We start from the raw sequence: 9217 nt of genomic DNA, 5'->3' as shown, positions 1-9217 counted from the left end.
CTCACCAGGATCCATAATTGAGTGAGTTGATTCTTTATGATAAATTCCTGTCTCTGTCTCTCTCTCTGTCTCAATATGGGTATGGGTATGGATGGATATGGATATAGATAAGGATATGGATATGGATATGGATATGGATATAGGTATAACTAGATATAGATATACTAGAAGCCTTGTGCACAAAAATTCATGCACTGGAGGGGTCCCTCAACCTGGCCTGCCCCCTCTCACAGTTCAGGAGCCCTCAGGGGATGTCCTACTGACGGCTTAGGCCTACTACCTGCAGGGAGCAGGCCTAAGCCACAGTCTGGCCTCTCTCTGAGGGAGGTGACCAGTCAATCAGGGGAAGGCACTGCCCCCATCACCCCCTCGCTACTGTTGCCTCTGGCCTCCCTCTGTGGGAGGCAACCGGGCCAATCAGGGGAAGGTGACGCCCTCATCATGCCTCTGCGGCTGCCTGAGCCTCGGGCCCTTGCAGCGGCAGCTGCCATCTGCAGCTCGCCCGAGGCTCAGGCAGCAGCTGCGGCTTTGTCCTCCAAGGATGTCCAGGAAGGCACCTGCCCTGATTAGCATATTACCCTTTTTTTAGTATAGATATGGACATAGGTAAGGATACGGGTATGGTTATGGATATAGATAAGGATAAGGATATGGATATAGATATGGATATAGATAGGCTATGGATATGATGGATATAGATAGGATATGGATGTGGATATGGATATGGATATGGATATGGATATGGATATGGATATGGATAAGGGTATGGATATGGATGTAGATATGGATATGGATGTGGATATGGATATGGATATGGATATGGATAAGGATGTGGATATGGATATGGATGTAGATATGGATATGGATATGGATAAGGGTATGGATATGGATATGGATATGGATATGGATATGGATGTGGATATGGATATGGATATGGATGTGGATATGGATGTGGATATGGATGTAGATGTGGATATGGGTAATGATATGGATATGGATATGGATATGGATATGGATGTGGATATGGATATGGATATGGATAAGGATAAGGATGTGGATATGGATATGGATGTAGATATGGATATGGATGTGGATATGGATAAGGATGTGGATATGGATAAGGGTATGGATGTGGATATGGATATGGATATGGATGTAGATATGGATAAGGGTATGGATGTGGATATGGATATGGACGTGGATGTGGATGTGGATATGGATAAGGGTATGGATATGGATATGGATATGGATAAGGATGTGGATATGGATATGGATGTAGATATGGATATGGATATGGATATGGATAAGGGTATGGATATGGATATGGATATGGATATGGATGTGGATGTGGATATGGATATGGATATGGATATGGATGTGGATATGGATATGGATATGGATATGGAGGTGGACACACATCCTACGTGTTCCATCTCTGGAAAACCCTGACTAATGCAGCAATAAATGAGACCAAAGGAGGAAAGCCAGGGACTTGATAAACAGAAGGCTGAAGATTCTCCTCCTTTCTTTTTTCTTTTTCTTTCTTTTTTTTTTATTGTTGTTTGTTTGTTCGTTAATCCTCATCTAAGGATTTTCCACTGATATTTTTTAGAGCGAGTGGAAGGGAGGGTGGGAGAGAGAGAGAGACATCAATGTGAGAAGGACAGGTTGATTGGCTGCCTCCTGCACAGACCCTGACAGGGCCAGGATTGCACCTGCAACCAGGTCTGTGCCTCTGACTGGGAATCAAGCCCACCACCCTTCAGTGCTCAGGCTGGTGCTCTAACCAATGAGCTCCAGGCAGGGCTCTCCTCCCTTCCTAACCCTCAGCGTTCCAGAGACTAGAAACCGCCTCCCCTCAAGCCCAACCTTGGCTGACTGTCACCTGCTGACTCTCCCCCAGGGGCTCCAGTCATGCTTTGCTGTCACCACCACCTCCTCCCTAGAGGGGTTCCTGAGGACCATGGGAGTCTCTTTGTTTGCGAAGTGGGGCTGACATTTTCCTATCAATAGGCTCTATTTCCCAAATGTCCTGCTGAGGGCCAGTGTTCTCACTGGTTTGAGAACGGCCATCTTTGTGGGCCTTCTCCACAGCCCCCACACGCAGAGTGGGCTAATGGAGCACAGATAATTGAGCCCCCGGGGAAGCAGAAAGGACCCTGAGGTGGAACCTGGGCTGGCCTTGCCTTTCAGTGACCGCTGCAAAAGACAGACCGAAGATTATGAAATGCTCAATTTATTTTCCTTTTCACCCAAAAACCTGTAAAAAGAAAGGGAGGAAAGAAGGAAGGAAGGGAGGGAGGGGAGAATTTCTCTAAACTTGAAGCAAAGAATTATACCAGCGTATTTATCAGATATCAAGTCAAACATAGATCAACTCACATTTGCAACATCTTAATTTTGACTAATTAAGAGAACTTTTGAGTACCCCCCCCCCCAATAACACCTCTATATGGGGCTACACAAATGTCTTTTCTATTTCAACTTTTTATTAGCACTTAGCTTTCCTCCGTGGATCAAATTAGTTTGTGAGCAAGTTTGAAATTCTCTGAAGGTATAACTGGACAATCAGTGGGTCCGGGCTGCCTGTCACTACTTGAGCCAATTACGCAGAGACAGGGCTGAATCATATGAGCGTTTATTCCAATCCTGCCGGCAGCGTGAGCGAGCAGCAGGTCCCCCACAAACATCTGCCCTGCACCCCCCATAAGCCAGCTGCTCATATTGGTAAAAGGACAAGGTTACATGGGGAAGTAGGCAAAGGGAAGGCCAAATGGGCAGTGAACAGGTAAGCAGAGGGCTGGGGTCTTCAAAGGGCTGGCGGCTCTGGTTTCTGCAACAGGTTGTCAATCTTTCCCTGATGATAGGCAGCTCCAAATGGGAAGGTTGGGCTGCATTTCCGGTGAGCTCCCAGGTCCGAAGCCAGCTTAGGCTGTGCCTTCTGTAATCAGAACAAAACAGTCACGGTTAACAGAGCATGAGTAATATTTCTTACTATTCCAGCTGGTTCCCCAACATGCTATGTCTGCCCCTATCAAAGGGAGCTTGGGCTCAATGCTGTCTGGCTCATCATGCCTCACGGGAAAGGGTTTCTCCCGCTGAACACCCCCTGAGCCATGCCTGGGGTGGGGAGGGTGCCCTGGGGAGAGCAGATTGCTGGTTTACCAGAGGTAAGGAGGAGCCCTCCCTCCTTCGGGTACCTTAGCATCTACCCCAAAGGCAGGAGATATTGACCTTGAATGAGTCTCCTAGTATTGCACGTGCCTTTTCCATGGTTCTCGGGGTCACTCCCCATTTGGGGGAGGCCCTGTGCTTGAGAGCTGCCCTCATGGAGCTTTATCCACTGACCACAAACAGGTAGTAACTCCATTTCCAGGCACAGATAACCTGTGTTCTTTTTTTTTTCTTTCTCCAGTTCCTGTTACTCAGGATGGAGCCCATAAGGAAATGGCTGGAATTGTCCAAGGTTGGGCTGCAGGCACGAGGAGCAGGGCACATGCATTGATGGGATGGTGGCTAGCTCGGGCCTTAGAGAAGTTATGGGATGGGCATTCTTACTTCTGAGTGTGGCAAAGGGTGAGTGCCCGTTTGGGTGATGGGAAGATATGAAAACACAGGGCCTTAAGGCAGTAGATGACTGGAATTCGCAGGTGCTGAGGATTTGTGCAAGACCACACTTCCCTCGTTAAACATGCAGCTCTGGACGTGGAACTTGGCGTAAATAGGTCCCCGGAAGGAGGTCTGATAAAACCCAAAGGGCAGGAGTTGGCTCTGCTTATGAGAGCACTGAGCTCACTAACCGAGAGCGAAGTAAGCCCTGAGATGCTTTGTGCTTAGACTTCAAAGAGGCTCAAGGAGGGAGCAGCTGTGTCCTGGCAGCTTCCCTTTGGTGAGGGGACCCCAGTGTAGCCAGGGTAAGCCAACAGTCTGTGTGGAGAGGGGCGGGCCTCACAGACAGAGAGAATGCAAATATGACAGATCAATACCTAGATTGCCTCTGAGATAGGATCAAAGCACAGCAGTTTACACACGCAAATACAATAAATCAATGCCTAGAAGCACTTTTAGAAACGTAAATGTGCAATTTTATGATAGCATGAGGTACATGCTCACAAATAACACAAGAATGTAAATATCCAGCTTGGTCAGACTCTAAATCATTTTGATTTTTCAGGACAACAGTGTGGCAGTATGGTTTTTGCTTTTCATATTGATTTTTTTTTTTTTTTTAACAGAGGAAGGAAGAGGGAGAGAGAAAGAAGCAAGCGATGAAAAGAAAAACATCAGTGTTGGTGGGTTGCCTCCTGCCCCCACCTCCGCCACCACTGGGGATCAAACCTCAGCCCGGGCATGTGCCCTGACTGGGAATGGAACGTGACCTCTCGGTACATGAGTGGATGCGCAACCACCGAGCCACATCGGCTGGGCAGCAGTGTGGCAGTATCAGAATAAAAGCTACACATTATTTATGACTGCTCACCCAGTACTCTAATTTGGGAGTTATACCTCATAAAATCATTTGTTTACAGTTGTAAAAAATAAGGAGTCATCCCAGATGCTCAAGAATGGGAAGTGGTTAAATAAATTATGACACCTTAACCGAAAGGCATGTCGACCTACCCCATGTCGGACAGAGGAAGACACCGGGGAAGGGGAGGCTAGAGTGTTGAATGGTTCCCACCCTGTGTACCACTCTCAGTCCTGACCTGAAAGGGCCTTAAGGCAGGATCTGGGCTCCTTGGAAAGAAAGGCTGATCAGTAAGAGATTCCGCCAGGCCATGAGTCTGAGGCCTGCGGGAGTTTCTGTGAACGTGGCCCTGAGCCCTGACCGTGGGGCTGACGGAGGCCAGAGGCCGTCAGCAACAGAGCCATCTCCTTTCCTTGCACTGGGGTACCCTCCAGTGCGCCAACAGCACACCCCTCAGACTGGGGACTGCGGTTCCTGAGGGCGAGCAGACCTTAGGGCGACTCTGGGGGTTTCAGGGAGTTGTCCCTGAGCCTCAGTGTCGGTGTGTGTCCTCTCCTACAGCAGCTTCGCAGGGTCCGGCCTGAGTTCTCCAGAGCCTGCTCCCACCTGGAAACGCATCTGCTCCTTCACCACCTTAAATCTCACCAGGAAGCACTGCCCAGGTGAACGGTGTCGGGTGCTAAACCTGCAACAAGATCGATTTCCTACAGACTCCGCCGCCTGCCTTTCCCAGGCTGGGCACATCTTGTGAAGGGGAAGGGCCCTGTATGGGTTAAGACACGTGGCAGTGGGAATGGCGACAGTAGTGACAATCTCCATGTCACAGCTTTGCTTTTTCCACTCCCCCATGACTATTAAAGCACTATTTTCTCCCATGAGAATCCCTTGAAAGTGAAGAAGAGAGAACAGTCTGAAGAAATGCTAACTGTCAAGAAGAGCTTATTTTCAAACCTGCATGCTATCTTCTCAGCTATCACCAGTTTCCATTCCTAGGAAGTGACATGACCTAGAAAGAAAGTTGCACCAAACAATGAGAGGAGCCATGGCCAGGGCCGCAGTGGTTTAAAGGCAGCTGACATCACTGGACGCCAACGTTCTTGTGACTCACAAATCCGCAGGTAAAATGGTTACATCGTTTCTTTCAGATTTGGCAAAAACTATTTCTATCAACAACTATAAAATAGCTACTTAAACTACATGAGCTCCAACTTTATTTTATTTTGTAAAATTACTAGAGGCGCGGTGCACCAATTCGTGCACAGGTGGGGTCCAGGTGGCAGGGGGGAAGAGGGGTGGGGGTGTGGGGGGGAGGATACTGGAGGTTAGCCGGCCCCACCCCAATTGAGGTGGGGGAGGGCCTATCGGGGACAGGGCCAGCCCGGGGGAGGAGCCATGGGCTGTTGGCCAGCCAGCCCTGCCCCCTGGTCAAACTCCCAGTCGAACTCCTGGTCAAGGAGACAATTTCCATATTAGCCTTTTATTATATAGGATAACTTTTGTTTTATACCTCCTAATAGGTATTGTTTACCTTTTGTTAAATGCATAGGAAACGTTTGATCATGGTTATCTGATGTAGATATTCATTTCCAATAACATTCTGCCTTTTAGGTTTCATTACATAATAAAATTGATATATTTATGTTGTTTTTGTCATTTATGTCTTAAAATAATAATTATGATAAAAACAATCAAGAAAAATGAATGTATAGGCTAATATAATCACATTGAAATCTAATATTTCAGTCTTTATACATTTGTTTTTGTCTGGTAGGATAACCAATAAGACTCTTTCAATAATAAGGATATGACCCTGTCCAGTGTGGCGCAGATGTTGGGCATCATTCGTGTACCAGGAGGTCATGGTTGGATTCCTGATCAAGGCTCATGCCTGGGTTGCGGACTCAATCCCCAGTAGCAGGCGTGCAGGAGGCAGCAGGTTGATGTTGAGCTCTCACATCGATGTTTCTCTCTCTCCCTCTTCCTTCCTCTCTCTCTAAAAAAAATTTTAAAAAAATTTAAAAAAGAAGAATATAGCATGAGGATATAAAGCTATGGAGAAAGTGAATTGAAAATATAGGTTTAAGAAGAACAATCTACCTTAGTTCATTTTTTAATGGATGTTGGTGAGTATCAAATTTTTATAACTTTGAAATTTCATTGTAAACTTTTTAAAGATTAATGTTTTATTTTTGATGTTTAATATTTGCATCAGAACACTTATCTAGGCTTATGTAAATTCTTAAATGTCAACTTAAAATATGCAATGAAGTGAACAGTCTCAAAATTCTTTTAGGGAGTATGTGACAAAAATCTTTATAAACTATTTTTCTTCAAAGGTAGTCCATTAGAAACACCTCACAAAAAGAGTATTTTGATCAAATAAATTGGGGAATGCTTCAAATCCTCATTTTGAAAACTTACAACATGTTTAATACTCTGAGAAATCCTGTGATAAAGAAGCACATTTAACTGTTTAATAGTGTCTCCCAACTGTATTTGATCACCAGTATATTTTCTCAAATATCTCTTTCAATATCCATAGTTTTGGGAGAAAGCTGCCCTGTCATATCTCCTTAACTACTTAAATTCAATGAATTTCCTGAAAAAGAATTTGTGAAGAAACAGTACATAAGAAAAGTAAAACAAGACAATATTGACACACATAGTTTGTAATGATGCAAAACTGTTTACTGGTTGAAACAAATTTGGGGCAATGTAAACAGCTTAACATCTCCTGCTTTTTTTGTAAAGTTGCTTAAGACAAAGAGGACAAGTCATAAGAGAAGGGAGTGAGGAAGGGAGGGCACACACAGGCAGGCAGGAAGGGGTGAGAGCTGGTTCACAACATGGGACTCTGGGTCTCCAGGGTTGTCCAGGTCCTGGAAGGTCCATGGGGATCCACACCAAACATCAGTATCTGGGGAACCGTCTCAACCAAGTAGCGTGTTTTAAACCTGTAGAGCCAGCTCTTGAGAATAACTATGCAGACACAGCAGGCTTCGTGTGTCAGGGGCCAACGGGCCAGTCTCAGATTTGGATGGGAACAATTTATGCCATTTGGATAGATTGGGAAGAAGCGTTTTAAAATATACAACTTAGTGGTATTCAGGATATTTACAAGGTTTTGCAACTACCAGCTCTAGCTAGTTTTAAAGCTTATTCACTATTCCACCAAAACACCCCATAGCGGTTAAGTGATCTCTCCCACTTACCCCTGCCCTCAGTGCCTGGTGACTTCTCACCTGTTTTCTCTCTGTACGACTGCATCTGTTCTGGACTTTTTTTGAGTCTATAGCATAACGAGTATTGATAAATACGTTCTTGTGGTGCCTTTGTCTGTCTTTGGCATCAGACTAATTCTGGCCTCATAGATGGTGTAGGAAGAGGTCTCCTTTCATCCTGTTTTTCGAAGAGCTTGAGTAGGATTGGTGTAATTTTTTAAATGTTTGATAGAGTTCATCAGTGACACTATCAAGTTTTGGGCTTTTATTATTTTTTTACACAAATGTTCATAGATGCTTTATTTGTAATAGCCAAAATCTGGAAGTAAGCCAAATAGCCATCAACATATAAATGGATAAACAAACTATGATGTGCACATAAGAGGATACTGCTCAGCAATAAAAAAGCACAAACTATTGATACACACAATAATATGATTGAAGCTCAAAATAATTATCCTGAATGAGAGCCAGGCCAAAGAAAAATAGAGTACATACTATATAATTCCATTTACATAAAACTCTAAAAATACAAACTAATCTACAGTGACAGGAAGGAGAAGGGTGGTTGCTTTGGGATGGGGGATAGGAGGAATGGGAGGGAGAGACTATAAGGAAAAGTAAATATAAGGAAAATTTTTGTAGGAATGGATATGTTTGCTGTATCATGATGGTTTCATGGATTTATACATATATAAAAACCTACCAAACTGTATGGTTTAAATATGTACAATTTATTGTATATCAATTATGCCTGAAAAAAGCTGATAAAAAATAAAACTTCTAAGGATCAACCATGAGCGAGACAATAAGGTGTAAATCTCTAAATTCCAGTCTGCCTAACAGGAAAGGTTCAGCTACAATGTAGAGATACATACGATGCACCAGGGATAGGTGCACTACAGGATACAGACGCATACAGGTGCCTACAGAGACCCTCCTCAGGAGTCTGTCTGGATTCTTATACCAGCTCTGACACTAATCACTTGGGTTAATTGGCTGAATTGTTTCTCCCAAGAAAAAAATATGTTGAAGTCCTAACTCCAATACCTCAGAATGTGACCTTATTTGGAAGTCAGGTGATTGCAGATGTAATCAGCAAGACGAGGTGATGAAGCTGCAAGCCAAGGAATGCGGGAAATTGCTGGCAAACTCAGAAGCCAGGAAGAAGCCAGGAAGGGTTCTCCCTGCAGGTTTCAAAGGGAGCATGGCAGTCTGGCTTCTCTTTGCTGGGAGGTTTTTGATGACTGACTTAATCTCCCTACTTGTTATAAGTCTATTGAGGTTTTCTATTTCTTTTTGAGTCAGTTTTGGTAATTTGTGTGTTTCTAGGCATTTGTCCATTTCATCTAGATTATAATTTGTTGTCATATAATTATTCATCATATTCTCTTTTGATTTCTATGAGGTCAGTATAATGTCCTCATTTTCAGTTCTGATTTTAGTTGTATCTTCTCTTTATTTTTTCTTAGTGTAACTAAAAATTTGTCAATTTTTGTTTATCTTTTTAAAGAGCTAACTTTTGGTT

This window comes from Myotis nattereri (assembly GCF_964212035.1).
Source record: "Myotis nattereri genome assembly, chromosome: 10".
In the NCBI taxonomy this organism is placed as follows: Eukaryota; Metazoa; Chordata; class Mammalia; order Chiroptera; family Vespertilionidae; genus Myotis; species Myotis nattereri.
This window is presented reverse-complemented; position numbering follows the sequence as displayed.